Raw genomic sequence first — 22,238 nt, forward strand, 5'->3', positions numbered from 1 at the left:
GATATCTGACAAAGTTAGACGCCATCTCACTCAAATATATGAGAAATGTTGAAATTCGACTTTAAATTAGGAAGATAGACTTAGAAAATTTTCACTCAACACAAAGTGACAATCGACCTCAATGGGCTTCAATGGATGTTAATCGACGATATCTGACAAAGTTAGACGCAAACTCACTCAAATATATGAGAAATGTTGAAATTCGACTTTAAATTAGGAAGATAGACTTAGAAAATTTTCACTCAACACAAAGTGACAATCGACCTCAATGGGCTTCAATCAATGTTAATCGACGATATCTGACAAAGTTAGACGCAAACTCACTCAAATATATGAGAAATGTTGAAATTCGACTTTAAATTAGGAAGATAGACTTAGAAAATTTTCACTCAACACAAAGTGACAATCGACCTCAATGGGCTTCAATGGATGTTAATCGACGATATCTGACAAAGTTAGATGCAAACTCACTCAAAGATATGAGAAATGTTGAAATTCGACTTTAAATTAGGAAGATAGACTTAGAAAATTTTCACTCAACACAAAGTGACAATCGACCTCAATGGGCTTCAATGGATGTTAATCGACGATATCTGACAAAGTTAGACGCAAACTCACTCAAATATATGAGAAATGTTGAAATTCGACTTTAAATTAGGAAGATAGACTTAGAAAATTTTCACTCAACACAAAGTGACAATCGACCTCAATGGGCTTCAATCAATGTTAATCGACGATATCTGACAAAGTTAGATGCAAACTCACTCAAATATATTAGAAATGTTGAAATTCGACTTTAAATTAGGAAGATAGACTTAGAAAATTTTCACTCAACACAAAGTGACAATCGACCCCAATGGGCTTCAATGGATGTTAATCGACGATATCTGACAAAGTTAGATGCAAACTCACTCGAATATATGAGAAATGTTGAAATTCGACTTTAAATTAGGAAGATAGACTTAGAAAATTTTCACTCAACACAAAGTGACAATCGACCTCAATGGGCTTCAATCAATGTTAATCGACGATATCTGACAAAGTTAGATGCAAACTCACTCAAATATATTAGAAATGTTGAAATTCGACTTCAAATTAGGAAGATAGACTTAGAAAATTTTCACTCAACACAAAGTGACAATCGACCTCAATGGGCTTCAATCAATGTTAATCGACGATATCTGACAAAGTTAGATGCAAACTCACTCGAATATATTAGAAATGTTGAAATTCGACTTCAAATTAGGAAGATAGACTTAGAAAATTTTCACTCAACACAAAGTGACAATCGACCTCAATGGGCTTCAATCAATGTTAATCGACGATATCTGACAAAGTTAGATGCAAACTCACTCAAATATATTAGAAATGTTGAAATTCGACTTTAAATTAGGAAGATAGACTTAGAAAATTTTCACTCAACACAAAGTGACAATCGACCTCAATGGGCTTCAATGGATGTTAATCGACGATATCTGACAAAGTTAGACGCAAACTCACTCAAATATATGAGAAATGTTGAAATTCGACTTTAAATTAGGAAGATAGACTTAGAAAATTTTCACTCAACACAAAGTGACAATCGACCTCAATGGGCTTCAATGGATGTTAATCGACGATATCTGACAAAGTTAGATGCAAACTCACTCAAATATATTAGAAATGTTGAAATTCGACTTCAAATTAGGAAGATAGACTTAGAAAATTTTCACTCATTACAAAGTGACAATCGACCTCAATGGGCTTCAATGGATGTTAATCGACGATATCTGACAAAGTTAGATGCAAACTCACTCAAATATATGAGAAATGTTGAAATTCGACTTTAAATTAGGAAGATAGACTTAGAAAATTTTCACTCAACACAAAGTGACAATCGACCTCAATGGGCTTCAATCAATGTTAATCGACGATATCTGACAAAGTTAGATGCAAACTCACTCAAATATATGAGAAATGTTGAAATTCGACTTTAAATTAGGAAGATAGACTTAGAAAATTTTCACTCAACACAAAGTGACAATCGACCTCAATGGGCTTCAATCAATGTTAATCGACGATATCTGACAAAGTTAGATGCAAACTCACTCAAATATATTAGAAATGTTGAAATTCGACTTCAAATTAGGAAGATAGACTTAGAAAATTTTCACTCAACACAAAGTGACAATCGACCTCAATGGGCTTCAATGGATGTTAATCGACGATATCTGACAAAGTTAGATGCAAACTCACTCAAATATATGAGAAATGTTGAAATTCGACTTTAAATTAGGAAGATAGACTTAGAAAATTTTCACTCAACACAAAGTGACAATCGACCTCAATGGGCTTCAATCAATGTTAATCGACGATATCTGACAAAGTTAGACGCAAACTCACTCAAATATATGAGAAATGTTGAAATTCGACTTTAAATTAGGAAGATAGACTTAGAAAATTTTCACTCAACACAAAGTGACAATCGACCTCAATGGGCTTCAATGGATGTTAATCGACGATATCTGACAAAGTTAGATGCAAACTCACTCAAATATATGAGAAATGTTGAAATTAGACTTTAAATTAGGAAGATAGACTTAGAAAATTTTCACTCAACACAAAGTGACAATCGACCTCAATGGGCTTCAATCAATGTTAATCGACGATATCTGACAAAGTTAGATGCAAACTCACTCGAATATATTAGAAATGTTGAAATTCGACCTCAAATTAGGAAGATAGACTTAGAAAATTTTCACTCAACACAAAGTGACAATCGACCTCAATGGGCTTCAATCAATGTTAATCGACGATATCTGACAAAGTTAGATGCAAACTCACTCAAATATATTAGAAATGTTGAAATTCGACTTCAAATTAGGAAGATAGACTTAGAAAATTTTCACTCAACACAAAGTGACAATCGACCTCAATGGGCTTCAATGGATGTTAATCGACGATATCTGACAAAGTTAGACGCAAACTCACTCAAATATATGAGAAATGTTGAAATTCGACTTTAAATTAGGAAGATAGACTTAGAAAATTTTCACTCAACACAAAGTGACAATCGACCTCATTGGGCTTCAATGGATGTTAATCGACGATATCTGACAAAGTTAGACGCAAACTCACTCAAATATATGAGAAATGTTGAAATTCGACTTTAAATTAGGAAGATAGACTTAGAAAATTTTCACTCAACACAAAGTGACAATCGACCTCAATGGGCTTCAATGGATGTTAATCGACGATATCTGACAAAGTTAGATGCAAACTCACTCAAATATATGAGAAATGTTGAAATTCGACTTTAAATTAGGAAGATAGACTTAGAAAATTTTCACTCAACACAAAGTGACAATCGACCTCAATGGGCTTCAATCAATGTTAATCGACGATATCTGACAAAGTTAGATGCAAACTCACTCAAATATATGAGAAATGTTGAAATTCGACTTTAAATTAGGAAGATAGACTTAGAAAATTTTCACTCAACACAAAGTGACAATCGACCTCAATGGGCTTCAATCAATGTTAATCGACGATATCTGACAAAGTTAGATGCAAACTCACTCGAATATATTAGAAATGTTGAAATTCGACTTCAAATTAGGAAGATAGACTTAGAAAATTTTCACTCAACACAAAGTGACAATCGACCTCAATGGGCTTCAATGGATGTTAATCGACGATATCTGACAAAGTTAGACGCAAACTCACTCAAATATATGAGAAATGTTGAAATTCGACTTTAAATTAGGAAGATAGACTTAGAAAATTTTCACTCAACACAAAGTGACAATCGACCTCAATGGGCTTCAATGGATGTTAATCGACGATATCTGACAAAGTTAGACGCAAACTCACTCAAATATATGAGAAATGTTGAAATTCGACTTTAAATTAGGAAGATAGACTTAGAAAATTTTCACTCAACACAAAGTGACAATCGACCTCAATGGGCTTCAATGGATGTTAATCGACGATATCTGACAAAGTTAGACGCAAACTCACTCAAATATATGAGAAATGTTGAAATTCGACTTCAAATTAGGAAGATAGACTTAGAAAATTTTCACTCAACACAAAGTGACAATCGACCTCAATGGGCTTCAATGGATGTTAATCGACGATATCTGACAAAGTTAGATGCAAACTCACTCAAATATATTAGAAATGTTGAAATTCGACTTCAAATTAGGAAGATAGACTTAGAAAATTTTCACTCAACACAAAGTGACAATCGACCTCAATGGGCTTCAATGGATGTTAATCGACGATATCTGACAAAGTTAGACGCAAACTCACTCAAATATATGAGAAATGTTGAAATTCGACTTCAAATTAGGAAGATAGACTTAGAAAATTTTCACTCAACACAAAGTGACAATCGACCTCAATGGGCTTCAATCAATGTTAATCGACGATATCTGACAAAGTTAGATGCAAACTCACTCGAATATATTAGAAATGTTGAAATTCGACTTCAAATTAGGAAGATAGACTTAGAAAATTTTCACTCAACACAAAGTGACAATCGACCTCAATGGGCTTCAATCAATGTTAATCGACGATATCTGACAAAGTTAGATGCAAACTCACTCAAATATATTAGAAATGTTGAAATTCGACTTCAAATTAGGAAGATAGACTTAGAAAATTTTCACTCAACACAAAGTGACAATCGACCTCAATGGGCTTCAATCAATGTTAATCGACGATATCTGACAAAGTTAGATGCAAACTCACTCAAATATATGAGAAATGTTGAAATTCGACTTTAAATTAGGAAGATAGACTTAGAAAATTTTCACTCAACACAAAGTGACAATCGACCTCAATGGGCTTCAATCAATGTTAATCGACGATATCTGACAAAGTTAGATGCAAACTCACTCGAATATATTAGAAATGTTGAAATTCGACTTCAAATTAGGAAGATAGACTTAGAAAATTTTCACTCAACACAAAGTGACAATCGACCTCAATGGGCTTCAATCAATGTTAATCGACGATATCTGACAAAGTTAGATGCAAACTCACTCAAATATATTAGAAATGTTGAAATTCGACTTCAAATTAGGAAGATAGACTTAGAAAATTTTCACTCAACACAAAGTGACAATCGACCTCAATGGGCTTCAATGGATGTTAATCGACGATATCTGACAAAGTTAGATGCAAACTCACTCAAATATATTAGAAATGTTGAAATTCGACTTCAAATTAGGAAGATAGACTTAGAAAATTTTCACTCAACACAAAGTGACAATCGACCTCAATGGGCTTCAATGGATGTTAATCGACGATATCTGACAAAGTTAGACGCAAACTCACTCAAATATATGAAAAATGTTGAAATTCGACTTTAAATTAGGAAGATAGACTTAGAAAATTTTCACTCAACACAAAGTGACAATCGACCTCAATGGGCTTCAATGGATGTTAATCGACGATATCTGACAAAGTTAGACGCAAACTCACTCAAATATATGAGAAATGTTGAAATTCGACTTTAAATTAGGAAGATAGACTTAGAAAATTTTCACTCAACACAAAGTGACAATCGACCTCAATGGGCTTCAATCAATGTTAATCGACGATATCTGACAAAGTTAGATGCAAACTCACTCAAATATATTAGAAATGTTGAAATTCGACTTCAAATTAGGAAGATAGACTTAGAAAATTTTCACTCAACACAAAGTGACAATCGACCTCAATGGGCTTCAATGGATGTTAATCGACGATATCTGACAAAGTTAGACGCAAACTCACTCAAATATATGAGAAATGTTGAAATTCGACTTCAAATTAGGAAGATAGACTTAGAAAATTTTCACTCAACACAAAGTGACAATCGACCTCAATGGGCTTCAATCAATGTTAATCGACGATATCTGACAAAGTTAGATGCAAACTCACTCGAATATATTAGAAATGTTGAAATTCGACTTCAAATTAGGAAGATAGACTTAGAAAATTTTCACTCAACACAAAGTGACAATCGACCTCAATGGGCTTCAATCAATGTTAATCGACGATATCTGACAAAGTTAGATGCAAACTCACTCAAATATATTAGAAATGTTGAAATTCGACTTCAAATTAGGAAGATAGACTTAGAAAATTTTCACTCAACACAAAGTGACAATCGACCTCAATGGGCTTCAATCAATGTTAATCGACGATATCTGACAAAGTTAGATGCAAACTCACTCAAATATATGAGAAATGTTGAAATTCGACTTTAAATTAGGAAGATAGACTTAGAAAATTTTCACTCAACACAAAGTGACAATCGACCTCAATGGGCTTCAATCAATGTTAATCGACGATATCTGACAAAGTTAGATGCAAACTCACTCGAATATATTAGAAATGTTGAAATTCGACTTCAAATTAGGAAGATAGACTTAGAAAATTTTCACTCAACACAAAGTGACAATCGACCTCAATGGGCTTCAATCAATGTTAATCGACGATATCTGACAAAGTTAGATGCAAACTCACTCAAATATATTAGAAATGTTGAAATTCGACTTCAAATTAGGAAGATAGACTTAGAAAATTTTCACTCAACACAAAGTGACAATCGACCTCAATGGGCTTCAATGGATGTTAATCGACGATATCTGACAAAGTTAGACGCAAACTCACTCAAATATATGAGAAATGTTGAAATTCGACTTTAAATTAGGAAGATAGACTTAGAAAATTTTCACTCAACACAAAGTGACAATCGACCTCAATGGGCTTCAATGGATGTTAATCGACGATATCTGACAAAGTTAGACGCAAACTCACTCAAATATATGAGAAATGTTGAAATTCGACTTTAAATTAGGAAGATAGACTTAGAAAATTTTCACTCAACACAAAGTGACAATCGACCTCAATGGGCTTCAATCAATGTTAATCGACGATATCTGACAAAGTTAGATGCAAACTCACTCGAATATATTAGAAATGTTGAAATTCGACTTCAAATTAGGAAGATAGACTTAGAAAATTTTCACTCAACACAAAGTGACAATCGACCTCAATGGGCTTCAATCAATGTTAATCGACGATATCTGACAAAGTTAGATGCAAACTCACTCAAATATATTAGAAATGTTGAAATTCGACTTCAAATTAGGAAGATAGACTTAGAAAATTTTCACTCAACACAAAGTGACAATCGACCTCAATGGGCTTCAATGGATGTTAATCGACGATATCTGACAAAGTTAGACGCAAACTCACTCAAATATATGAGAAATGTTGAAATTCGACTTTAAATTAGGAAGATAGACTTAGAAAATTTTCACTCAACACAAAGTGACAATCGACCTCAATGGGCTTCAATGGATGTTAATCGACGATATCTGACAAAGTTAGACGCAAACTCACTCAAATATATGAGAAATGTTGAAATTCGACTTTAAATTAGGAAGATAGACTTAGAAAATTTTCACTCAACACAAAGTGACAATCGACCTCAATGGGCTTCAATCAATGTTAATCGACGATATCTGACAAAGTTAGATGCAAACTCACTCAAATATATTAGAAATGTTGAAATTCGACTTTAAATTAGGAAGATAGACTTAGAAAATTTTCACTCAACACAAAGTGACAATCGACCTCAATGGGCTTCAATGGATGTTAATCGACGATATCTGACAAAGTTAGATGCAAACTCACTCAAATATATGAGAAATGTTGAAATTCGACTTTAAATTAGGAAGATAGACTTAGAAAATTTTCACTCAACACAAAGTGACAATCGACCTCAATGGGCTTCAATCAATGTTAATCGACGATATCTGACAAAGTTAGACGCAAACTCACTCAAATATATGAGAAATGTTGAAATTCGACTTTAAATTAGGAAGATAGACTTAGAAAATTTTCACTCAACACAAAGTGACAATCGACCTCAATGGGCTTCAATGGATGTTAATCGACGATATCTGACAAAGTTAGATGCAAACTCACTCAAAGATATGAGAAATGTTGAAATTCGACTTTAAATTAGGAAGATAGACTTAGAAAATTTTCACTCAACACAAAGTGACAATCGACCTCAATGGGCTTCAATGGATGTTAATCGACGATATCTGACAAAGTTAGATGCAAACTCACTCAAATATATTAGAAATGTTGAAATTCGACTTCAAATTAGGAAGATAGACTTAGAAAATTTTCACTCAACACAAAGTGACAATCGACCTCAATGGGCTTCAATGGATGTTAATCGACGATATCTGACAAAGTTAGACGCAAACTCACTCAAATATATGAGAAATGTTGAAATTCGACTTTAAATTAGGAAGATAGACTTAGAAAATTTTCACTCAACACAAAGTGACAATCGACCTCAATGGGCTTCAATCAATGTTAATCGACGATATCTGACAAAGTTAGATGCAAACTCACTCAAATATATGAGAAATGTTGAAATTCGACTTTAAATTAGGAAGATAGACTTAGAAAATTTTCACTCAACACAAAGTGACAATCGACCTCAATGGGCTTCAATCAATGTTAATCGACGATATCTGACAAAGTTAGATGCAAACTCACTCAAATATATTAGAAATGTTGAAATTCGACTTTAAATTAGGAAGATAGACTTAGAAAATTTTCACTCAACACAAAGTGACAATCGACCTCAATGGGCTTCAATGGATGTTAATCGACGATATCTGACAAAGTTAGACGCAAACTCACTCAAATATATGAGAAATGTTGAAATTCGACTTTAAATTAGGAAGATAGACTTAGAAAATTTTCACTCAACACAAAGTGACAATCGACCTCAATGGGCTTCAATCAATGTTAATCGACGATATCTGACAAAGTTAGATGCAAACTCACTCAAATATATGAGAAATGTTGAAATTCGACTTTAAATTAGGAAGATAGACTTAGAAAATTTTCACTCAACACAAAGTGACAATCGACCTCAATGGGCTTCAATCAATGTTAATCGACGATATCTGACAAAGTTAGATGCAAACTCACTCAAAGATATGAGAAATGTTGAAATTCGACTTTAAATTAGGAAGATAGACTTAGAAAATTTTCACTCAACACAAAGTGACAATCGACCTCAATGGGCTTCAATGGATGTTAATCGACGATATCTGACAAAGTTAGACGCAAACTCACTCAAATATATGAGAAATGTTGAAATTCGACTTTAAATTAGGAAGATAGACTTAGAAAATTTTCACTCAACACAAAGTGACAATCGACCTCAATGGGCTTCAATGGATGTTAATCGACGATATCTGACAAAGTTAGATGCAAACTCACTCAAAGATATGAGAAATGTTGAAATTCGACTTTAAATTAGGAAGATAGACTTAGAAAATTTTCACTCAACACAAAGTGACAATCGACCTCAATGGGCTTCAATGGATGTTAATCGACGATATCTGACAAAGTTAGACGCAAACTCACTCAAATATATGAGAAATGTTGAAATTCGACTTTAAATTAGGAAGATAGACTTAGAAAATTTTCACTCAACACAAAGTGACAATCGACCTCAATGGGCTTCAATGGATGTTAATCGACGATATCTCACAAAGTTAGACGCAAACTCACTCAAATATATGAGAAATGTTGAAATTCGACTTTAAATTAGGAAGATAGACTTAGAAAATTTTCACTCAACACAAAGTGACAATCGACATCAATGGGCTTCAATCAATGTTAATCGACGATATCTGACAAAGTTAGACGCCATCTCACTCAAATATATGAGAAATGTTGAAATTCGACTTTAAATTAGGAAGATAGACTTAGAAAATTTTCACTCAACACAAAGTGACAATCGACCTCAATGGGCTTCAATGGATGTTAATCGACGATATCTGACAAAGTTAGACGCAAACTCACTCAAATATATGAGAAATGTTGAAATTCGACTTTAAATTAGGAAGATAGACTTAGAAAATTTTCACTCAACACAAAGTGACAATCGACCTCAATGGGCTTCAATCAATGTTAATCGACGATATCTGACAAAGTTAGACGCAAACTCACTCAAATATATGAGAAATGTTGAAATTCGACTTTAAATTAGGAAGATAGACTTAGAAAATTTTCACTCAACACAAAGTGACAATCGACCTCAATGGGCTTCAATGGATGTTAATCGACGATATCTGACAAAGTTAGATGCAAACTCACTCAAAGATATGAGAAATGTTGAAATTCGACTTTAAATTAGGAAGATAGACTTAGAAAATTTTCACTCAACACAAAGTGACAATCGACCTCAATGGGCTTCAATGGATGTTAATCGACGATATCTGACAAAGTTAGACGCAAACTCACTCAAATATATGAGAAATGTTGAAATTCGACTTTAAATTAGGAAGATAGACTTAGAAAATTTTCACTCAACACAAAGTGACAATCGACCTCAATGGGCTTCAATCAATGTTAATCGACGATATCTGACAAAGTTAGATGCAAACTCACTCAAAGATATGAGAAATGTTGAAATTCGACTTTAAATTAGGAAGATAGACTTAGAAAATTTTCACTCAACACAAAGTGACAATCGACCTCAATGGGCTTCAATGGATGTTAATCGACGATATCTGACAAAGTTAGACGCAAACTCACTCAAATATATGAGAAATGTTGAAATTCGACTTTAAATTAGGAAGATAGACTTAGAAAATTTTCACTCAACACAAAGTGACAATCGACCTCAATGGGCTTCAATCAATGTTAATCGACGATATCTGACAAAGTTAGACGCAAACTCACTCAAATATATGAGAAATGTTGAAATTCGACTTTAAATTAGGAAGATAGACTTAGAAAATTTTCACTCAACACAAAGTGACAATCGACCTCAATGGGCTTCAATGGATGTTAATCGACGATATCTGACAAAGTTAGATGCAAACTCACTCAAAGATATGAGAAATGTTGAAATTCGACTTTAAATTAGGAAGATAGACTTAGAAAATTTTCACTCAACACAAAGTGACAATCGACCTCAATGGGCTTCAATGGATGTTAATCGACGATATCTGACAAAGTTAGACGCAAACTCACTCAAATATATGAGAAATGTTGAAATTCGACTTTAAATTAGGAAGATAGACTTAGAAAATTTTCACTCAACACAAAGTGACAATCGACCTCAATGGGCTTCAATGGATGTTAATCGACGATATCTCACAAAGTTAGACGCAAACTCACTCAAATATATGAGAAATGTTGAAATTCGACTTTAAATTAGGGAGATAGACTTAGAAAATTTTCACTCAACACAAAGTGACAATCGACCTCAATGGGCTTCAATCAATGTTAATCGACGATATCTGACAAAGTTAGACGCCATCTCACTCAAATATATGAGAAATGTTGAAATTCGACTTTAAATTAGGAAGATAGACTTAGAAAATTTTCACTCAACACAAAGTGACAATCGACCTCAATGGGCTTCAATGGATGTTAATCGACGATATCTGACAAAGTTAGACGCAAACTCACTCAAATATATGAGAAATGTTGAAATTCGACTTTAAATTAGGAAGATAGACTTAGAAAATTTTCACTCAACACAAAGTGACAATCGACCTCAATGGGCTTCAATCAATGTTAATCGACGATATCTGACAAAGTTAGACGCAAACTCACTCAAATATATGAGAAATGTTGAAATTCGACTTTAAATTAGGAAGATAGACTTAGAAAATTTTCACTCAACACAAAGTGACAATCGACCTCAATGGGCTTCAATGGATGTTAATCGACGATATCTGACAAAGTTAGATGCAAACCCACTCAAAGATATGAGAAATGTTGAAATTCGACTTTAAATTAGGAAGATAGACTTAGAAAATTTTCACTCAACACAAAGTGACAATCGACCTCAATGGGCTTCAATGGATGTTAATCGACGATATCTGACAAAGTTAGACGCAAACTCACTCAAATATATGAGAAATGTTGAAATTCGACTTTAAATTAGGAAGATAGACTTAGAAAATTTTCACTCAACACAAAGTGACAATCGACCTCAATGGGCTTCAATGGATGTTAATCGACGATATCTCACAAAGTTAGACGCAAACTCACTCAAATATATGAGAAATGTTGAAATTCGACTTTAAATTAGGAAGATAGACTTAGAAAATTTTCACTCAACACAAAGTGACAATCGACCTCAATGGGCTTCAATCAATGTTAATCGACGATATCTGACAAAGTTAGACGCCATCTCACTCAAATATATGAGAAATGTTGAAATTCGACTTTAAATTAGGAAGATAGACTTAGAAAATTTTCACTCAACACAAAGTGACAATCGACCTCAATGGGCTTCAATGGATGTTAATCGACGATATCTGACAAAGTTAGATGCAAACTCACTCAAATATATGAGAAATGTTGAAATTCGACTTTAAATTAGGAAGATAGACTTAGAAAATTTTCACTCAACACAAAGTGACAATCGACCTCAATGGGCTTCAATGGATGTTAATCGACGATATCTGACAAAGTTAGATGCAAACTCACTCGAATATATTAGAAATGTTGAAATTCGACTTCAAAGTAGGAAGATAGACTTAGAAAATTTTCACTTAACACAAAGTGACAATCGACCTCAATGGGCTTCAATGGATGTTAATCGACGATATCTCACAAAGTTAGACGCAAACTCACTCAAATATATGAGAAATGTTGAAATTCGACTTTAAATTAGGAAGATAGACTTAGAAAATTCTCACTCAACACAAAGTGACAATCGACCTCAATGGGCTTCAATCAATGTTAATCGACGATATCTGACAAAGTTAGATGCAAACTCACTCAAATATATTAGAAATGTTGAAATTCGACTTCAAATTAGGAAGATAGACTTAGAAAATTTTCACTCAACACAAAGTGACAATCGACCTCAATGGGCTTCAATGGATGTTAATCGACGATATCTCACAAAGTTAGACGCAAACTCACTCAAATATATGAGAAATGTTGAAATTCGACTTTAAATTAGGAAGATAGACTTAGAAAATTTTCACTCAACACAAAGTGACAATCGACCTCAATGGGCTTCAATCAATGTTAATCGACGATATCTGACAAAGTTAGACGCCATCTCACTCAAATATATGAGAAATGTTGAAATTCGACTTTAAATTAGGAAGATAGACTTAGAAAATTTTCACTCAACACAAAGTGACAATCGACCTCAATGGGCTTCAATGGATGTTAATCGACGATATCTGACAAAGTTAGACGCAAACTCACTCAAATATATGAGAAATGTTGAAATTCGACTTTAAATTAGGAAGATAGACTTAGAAAATTTTCACTCAACACAAAGTGACAATCGACCTCAATGGGCTTCAATCAATGTTAATCGACGATATCTGACAAAGTTAGACGCAAACTCACTCAAATATATGAGAAATGTTGAAATTCGACTTTAAATTAGGAAGATAGACTTAGAAAATTTTCACTCAACACAAAGTGACAATCGACCTCAATGGGCTTCAATCAATGTTAATCGACGATATCTGACAAAGTTAGATGCAAACTCACTCAAATATATTAGAAATGTTGAAATTCGACTTCAAATTAGGAAGATAGACTTAGAAAATTTTCACTCAACACAAAGTGACAATCGACCTCAATGGGCTTCAATGGATGTTAATCGACGATATCTCATAAAGTTAGACGCAAACTCACTCAAATATATGAGAAATGTTGAAATTCGACTTTAAATTAGGAAGATAGACTTAGAAAATTTTCACTCAACACAAAGTGACAATCGACCTCAATGGGCTTCAATCAATGTTAATCGACGATATCTGACAAAGTTAGACGCCATCTCACTCAAATATATGAGAAATGTTGAAATTCGACTTTAAATTAGGAAGATAGACTTAGAAAATTTTCACTCAACACAAAGTGACAATCGACCTCAATGGGCTTCAATGGATGTTAATCGACGATATCTGACAAAGTTAGACGCAAACTCACTCAAATATATGAGAAATGTTGAAATTCGACTTTAAATTAGGAAGATAGACTTAGAAAATTTTCACTCAACACAAAGTGACAATCGACCTCAATGGGCTTCAATCAATGTTAATCGACGATATCTGACAAAGTTAGACGCAAACTCACTCAAATATATGAGAAATGTTGAAATTCGACTTTAAATTAGGAAGATAGACTTAGAAAATTTTCACTCAACACAAAGTGACAATCGACCTCAATGGGCTTCAATGGATGTTAATCGACGATATCTGACAAAGTTAGATGCAAACCCACTCAAAGATATGAGAAATGTTGAAATTCGACTTTAAATTAGGAAGATAGACTTAGAAAATTTTCACTCAACACAAAGTGACAATCGACCTCAATGGGCTTCAATGGATGTTAATCGACGATATCTGACAAAGTTAGACGCAAACTCACTCAAATATATGAGAAATGTTGAAATTCGACTTTAAATTAGGAAGATAGACTTAGAAAATTTTCACTCAACACAAAGTGACAATCGACCTCAATGGGCTTCAATGGATGTTAATCGACGATATCTCACAAAGTTAGACGCAAACTCACTCAAATATATGAGAAATGTTGAAATTCGACTTTAAATTAGGAAGATAGACTTAGAAAATTTTCACTCAACACAAAGTGACAATCGACCTCAATGGGCTTCAATCAATGTTAATCGACGATATCTGACAAAGTTAGACGCCATCTCACTCAAATATATGAGAAATGTTGAAATTCGACTTTAAATTAGGAAGATAGACTTAGAAAATTTTCACTCAACACAAAGTGACAATCGACCTCAATGGGCTTCAATGGATGTTAATCGACGATATCTGACAAAGTTAGATGCAAACTCACTCAAATATATGAGAAATGTTGAAATTCGACTTTAAATTAGGAAGATAGACTTAGAAAATTTTCACTCAACACAAAGTGACAATCGACCTCAATGGGCTTCAATGGATGTTAATCGACGATATCTGACAAAGTTAGATGCAAACTCACTCGAATATATTAGAAATGTTGAAATTCGACTTCAAAGTAGGAAGATAGACTTAGAAAATTTTCACTTAACACAAAGTGACAATCGACCTCAATGGGCTTCAATGGATGTTAATCGACGATATCTCACAAAGTTAGACGCAAACTCACTCAAATATATGAGAAATGTTGAAATTCGACTTTAAATTAGGAAGATAGACTTAGAAAATTCTCACTCAACACAAAGTGACAATCGACCTCAATGGGCTTCAATCAATGTTAATCGACGATATCTGACAAAGTTAGATGCAAACTCACTCAAATATATTAGAAATGTTGAAATTCGACTTCAAATTAGGAAGATAGACTTAGAAAATTTTCACTCAACACAAAGTGACAATCGACCTCAATGGGCTTCAATGGATGTTAATCGACGATATCTGACAAAGTTAGACGCAAACTCACTCAAATATATGAGAAATGTTGAAATTCGACTTTAAATTAGGAAGATAGACTTAGAAAATTTTCACTCAACACAAAGTGACAATCGACCTCAATGGGCTTCAATCAATGTTAATCGACGATATCTGACAAAGTTAGACGCAAACTCACTCAAATATATGAGAAATGTTGAAATTCGACTTTAAATTAGGAAGATAGACTTAGAAAATTTTCACTCAACACAAAGTGACAATCGACCTCAATGGGCTTCAATGGATGTTAATCGACGATATCTGACAAAGTTAGATGCAAACCCACTCAAAGATATGAGAAATGTTGAAATTCGACTTTAAATTAGGAAGATAGACTTAGAAAATTTTCACTCAACACAAAGTGACAATCGACCTCAATGGGCTTCAATGGATGTTAATCGACGATATCTGACAAAGTTAGACGCAAACTCACTCAAATATATGAGAAATGTTGAAATTCGACTTTAAATTAGGAAGATAGACTTAGAAAATTTTCACTCAACACAAAGTGACAATCGACCTCAATGGGCTTCAATCAATGTTAATCGACGATATCTGACAAAGTTAGACGCAAACTCACTCAAATATATGAGAAATGTTGAAATTCGACTTTAAATTAGGAAGATAGACTTAGAAAATTTTCACTCAACACAAAGTGACAATCGACCTCAATGGGCTTCAATGGATGTTAATCGACGATATCTGACAAAGTTAGATGCAAACTCACTCAAATATATGAGAAATGTTGAAATTCGACTTTAAATTAGGAAGATAGACTTAGAAAATTTTCACTCAACACAAAGTGACAATCGACCTCAATGGGCTTCAATGGATGTTAATCGACGATATCTGACAAAGTTAGATGCAAACTCACTCAAAGATATGAGAAATGTTGAAATTCGACTTTAAATTAGGAAGATAGACTTAGAAAATTTTCACTCAACACAAAGTGACAATCGACCTCAATGGGCTTCAATGGATGTTAATCGACGATATCTGACAAAGTTAGACGCAAACTCACTCAAATATATGAGAAATGTTGAAATTCGACTTTAAATTAGGAAGATAGACTTAGAAAATTTTCACTCAACACAAAGTGACAATCGACCTCAATGGGCTTCAATGGATGTTAATCGACGATATCTCACAAAGTTAGACGCAAACTCACTCAAATATATGAGAAATGTTGACATTCGACTTTAAATTAGGAAGATAGACTTAGAAAATTTTCACTCAACACAAAGTGACAATCGACCTCAATGGGCTTCAATGGATGTTAATCGACGATATCTGACAAAGTTAGATGCAAACTCACTCGAATATATTAGAAATGTTGAAATTCGACTTCAAAGTAGGAAGATAGACTTAGAAAATTTTCACTTAACACAAAGTGACAATCGACCTCAATGGGCTTCAATGGATGTTAATCGACGATATCTCACAAAGTTAGACGCAAACTCACTCAAATATATGAGAAATGTTGAAATTCGACTTTAAATTAGGAAGATAGACTTAGAAAATTCTCACTCAACACAAAGTGACAATCGACCTCAATGGGCTTCAATCAATGTTAATCGACGATATCTGACAAAGTTAGATGCAAACTCACTCAAATATATTAGAAATGTTGAAATTCGACTTCAAATTAGGAAGATAGACTTAGAAAATTTTCACTCAACACAAAGTGACAATCGACCTCAATGGGCTTCAATGGATGTTAATCGACGATATCTGACAAAGTTAGACGCAAACTCACTCAAATATATGAGAAATGTTGAAATTCGACTTTAAATTAGGAAGATAGACTTAGAAAATTTTCACTCAACACAAAGTGACAATCGACCTCAATGGGCTTCAATCAATGTTAATCGACGATATCTGACAAAGTTAGACGCAAACTCACTCAAATATATGAGAAATGTTGAAATTCGACTTTAAATTAGGAAGATAGACTTAGAAAATTTTCACTCAACACAAAGTGACAATCGACCTCAATGGGCTTCAATCAATGTTAATCGACGATATCTGACAAAGTTAGATGCAAACTCACTCGAATATATTAGAAATGTTGAAATTCGACTTCAAAGTAGGAAGATAGACTTAGAAAATTTTCACTTAACACAAAGTGACAATCGACCTCAATGGGCTTCAATGGATGTTAATCGACGATATCTCACAAAGTTAGACGCAAACTCACTCAAATATATGAGAAATGTTGAAATTCGACTTTAAATTAGGAAGATAGACTTAGAAAATTCTCACTCAACACAAAGTGACAATCGACCTCAATGGGCTTCAATCAATGTTAATCGACGATATCTGACAAAGTTAGATGCAAACTCACTCAAATATATTAGAAATGTTGAAATTCGACTTCAAATTAGGAAGATAGACTTAGAAAATTTTCACTCAACACAAAGTGACAATCGACCTCAATGGGCTTCAATGGATGTTAATCGACGATATCTGACAAAGTTAGACGCAAACTCACTCAAATATATGAGAAATGTTGAAATTCGACTTTAAATTAGGAAGATAGACTTAGAAAATTTTCACTCAACACAAAGTGACAATCGACCTCAATGGGCTTCAATCAATGTTAATCGACGATATCTGACAAAGTTAGACGCAAACTCACTCAAATATATGAGAAATGTTGAAATTCGACTTTAAATTAGGAAGATAGACTTAGAAAATTTTCACTCAACACAAAGTGACAATCGACCTCAATGGGCTTCAATGGATGTTAATCGACGATATCTGACAAAGTTAGATGCAAACTCACTCAAAGATATGAGAAATGTTGAAATTCGACTTTAAATTAGGAAGATAGACTTAGAAAATTTTCACTCAACACAAAGTGACAATCGACCTCAATGGGCTTCAATGGATGTTAATCGACGATATCTGACAAAGTTAGACGCAAACTCACTCAAATATATGAGAAATGTTGAAATTCGACTTTAAATTAGGAAGATAGACTTAGAAAATTTTCACTCAACACAAAGTGACAATCGACCTCAATGGGCTTCAATGGATGTTAATCGACGATATCTGACAAAGTTAGATGCAAACTCACTCAAAGATATGAGAAATGTTGAAATTCGACTTTAAATTAGGAAGATAGACTTAGAAAATTTTCACTCAACACAAAGTGACAATCGACCTCAATGGGCTTCAATGGATGTTAATCGACGATATCTGACAAAGTTAGATGCAAACTCACTCAAATATATGAGAAATGTTGAAATTCGACTTTAAATTAGGAAGATAGACTTAGAAAATTTTCACTCAACACAAAGTGACAATCGACCTCAATGGGCTTCAATCAATGTTAATCGACGATATCTGACAAAGTTAGACGCAAACTCACTCAAATATATGAGAAATGTTGAAATTCGACTTTAAATTAGGAAGATAGACTTAGAAAATTTTCACTCAACACAAAGTGACAATCGACCTCAATGGGCTTCAATGGATGTTAATCGACGATATCTGACAAAGTTAGATGCAAACTCACTCAAATATATGAGAAATGTTGAAATTCGACTTTAAATTAGGAAGATAGACTTAGAAAATTTTCACTCAACACAAAGTGACAATCGACCTCAATGGGCTTCAATCAATGTTAATCGACGATATCTGACAAAGTTAGATGCAAACTCACTCGAATATATTAGAAATGTTGAAATTCGACCTCAAATTAGGAAGATAGACTTAGAAAATTTTCACTCAACACAAAGTGACAATCGACCTCAATGGGCTTCAATCAATGTTAATCGACGATATCTGACAAAGTTAGATGCAAACTCACTCAAATATATTAGAAATGTTGAAATTCGACTTCAAATTAGGAAGATAGACTTAGAAAATTTTCACTCAACACAAAGTGACAATCGACCTCAATGGGCTTCAATGGATGTTAATCGACGATATCTGACAAAGTTAGATGCAAACTCACTCAAATATATGAGAAATGTTGAAATTCGACTTTAAATTAGGAAGATAGACTTAGAAAATTTTCACTCAACACAAAGTGACAATCGACCTCAATGGGCTTCAATCAATGTTAATCGACGATATCTGACAAAGTTAGACGCAAACTCACTCAAATATATGAGAAATGTTGAAATTCGACTTTAAATTAGGAAGATAGACTTAGAAAATTTTCACTCAACACAAAGTGACAATCGACCTCAATGGGCTTCAATGGATGTTAATCGACGATATCTGACAAAGTTAGATGCAAACTCACTCAAAGATATGAGAAATGTTGAAATTCGACTTTAAATTAGGAAGATAGACTTAGAAAATTTTCACTCAACACAAAGTGACAATCGACCTCAATGGGCTTCAATGGATGTTAATCGACGATATCTGACAAAGTTAGACGCAAACTCACTCAAATATATTAGAAATGTTGAAATTCGACTTCAAATTAGGAAGATAGACTTAGAAAATTTTCACTCAACACAAAGTGACAATCGACCTCAATGGGCTTCAATGGATGTTAATCGACGATATCTGACAAAGTTAGATGCAAACTCACTCAAATATATGAGAAATGTTGAAATTCGACTTTAAATTAGGAAGATAGACTTAGAAAATTTTCACTCAACACAAAGTGACAATCGACCTCAATGGGCTTCAATCAATGTTAATCGACGATATCTGACAAAGTTAGATGCAAACTCACTCAAATATATGAGAAATGTTGAAATTCGACTTTAAATTAGGAAGATAGACTTAGAAAATTTTCACTCAACACAAAGTGACAATCGACCTCAATGGGCTTCAATCAATGTTAATCGACGATATCTGACAAAGTTAGATGCAAACTCACTCGAATATATTAGAAATGTTGAAATTCGACCTCAAATTAGGAAGATAGACTTAGAAAATTTTCACTCAACACAAAGTGACAATCGACCTCAATGGGCTTCAATCAATGTTAATCGACGATATCTGACAAAGTTAGATGCAAACTCACTCAAATATATTAGAAATGTTGAAATTCGACTTCAAATTAGGAAGATAGACTTAGAAAATTTTCACTCAACACAAAGTGACAATCGACCTCAATGGGCTTCAATGGATGTTAATCGACGATATCTGACAAAGTTAGACGCAAACTCACTCAAATATATGAGGAATGTTGAAATTCGACTTTAAATTAGGAAGATAGACTTAGAAAATTTTCACTCAACACAAAGTGACAATCGACCTCATTGGGCTTCAATGGATGTTAATCGACGATATCTGACAAAGTTAGACGCAAACTCACTCAAATATATGAGAAATGTTGAAATTCGACTTTAAATTAGGAAGATAGACTTAGAAAATTTTCACTCAACACAAAGTGACAATCGACCTCAATGGGCTTCAATGGATGTTAATCGACGATATCTGACAAAGTTAGATGCAAACTCACTCAAATATATGAGAAATGTTGAAATTCGACTTTAAATTAGGAAGATAGACTTAGAAAATTTTCACTCAACACAAAGTGACAATCGACCTCAATGGGCTTCAATCAATGTTAATCGACGATATCTGACAAAGTTAGACGCAAACTCACTCAAATATATGAGAAATGTTGAAATTCGACTTTAAATTAGGAAGATAGACTTAGAAAATTTTCACTCAACACAAAGTGACAATCGACCTCAATGGGCTTCAATGGATGTTAATCGACGATATCTGACAAAGTTAGATGCAAACTCACTCAAAGATATGAGAAATGTTGAAATTCGACTTTAAATTAGGAAGATAGACTTAGAAAATTTTCACTCAACACAAAGTGACAATCGACCTCAATGGGCTTCAATGGATGTTAATCGACGATATCTGACAAAGTTAGACGCAAACTCACTCAAATATATCAGAAATGTTGAAATTCGACTTCAAATTAGGAAGATAGACTTAGAAAATTTTCACTCAACACAAAGTGACAATCGACCTCAATAGGCTTCAATGGATGTTAATCGACGATATCTGACAAAGTTAGATGCAAACTCACTCAAATATATGAGAAATGTTGAAATTCGACTTTAAATTAGGAAGATAGACTTAGAAAATTTTCACTCAACACAAAGTGACAATCGACCTCAATGGGCTTCAATCAATGTTAATCGACGATATCTGACAAAGTTAGATGCAAACTCACTCAAATATATTAGAAATGTTGAAATTCGACTTTAAATTAGGAAGATAGACTTAGAAAATTTTCACTCAACACAAAGTGACAATCGACCTCAATGGGCTTCAATGGATGTTAATCGACGATATCTGACAAAGTTAGACGCAAACTCACTCAAATATATGAGAAATGTTGAAATTCGACTTTAAATTAGGAAGATAGACTTAGAAAATTTTCACTCAACACAAAGTGACAATCGACCTCAATGGGCTTCAATCAATGTTAATCGACGATATCTGACAAAGTTAGACGCAAACTCACTCAAATATATGAGAAATGTTGAAATTCGACTTTAAATTAGGAAGATAGACTTAGAAAATTTTCACTCAACACAAAGTGACAATCGACCTCAATGGGCTTCAATGGATGTTAATCGACGATATCTGACAAAGTTAGATGCAAACTCACTCAAAGATATGAGAAATGTTGAAATTCGACTTTAAATTAGGAAGATAGACTTAGAAAATTTTCACTCAACACAAAGTGACAATCGACCTCAATGGGCTTCAATGGATGTTAATCGACGATATCTGACAAAGTTAGACGCAAACTCACTCAAATATATG

The sequence above is a fragment of the Diorhabda carinulata genome, chromosome 11, assembly GCF_026250575.1.
Source record: "Diorhabda carinulata isolate Delta chromosome 11, icDioCari1.1, whole genome shotgun sequence".
Taxonomy (NCBI): Eukaryota; Metazoa; Arthropoda; class Insecta; order Coleoptera; family Chrysomelidae; genus Diorhabda; species Diorhabda carinulata.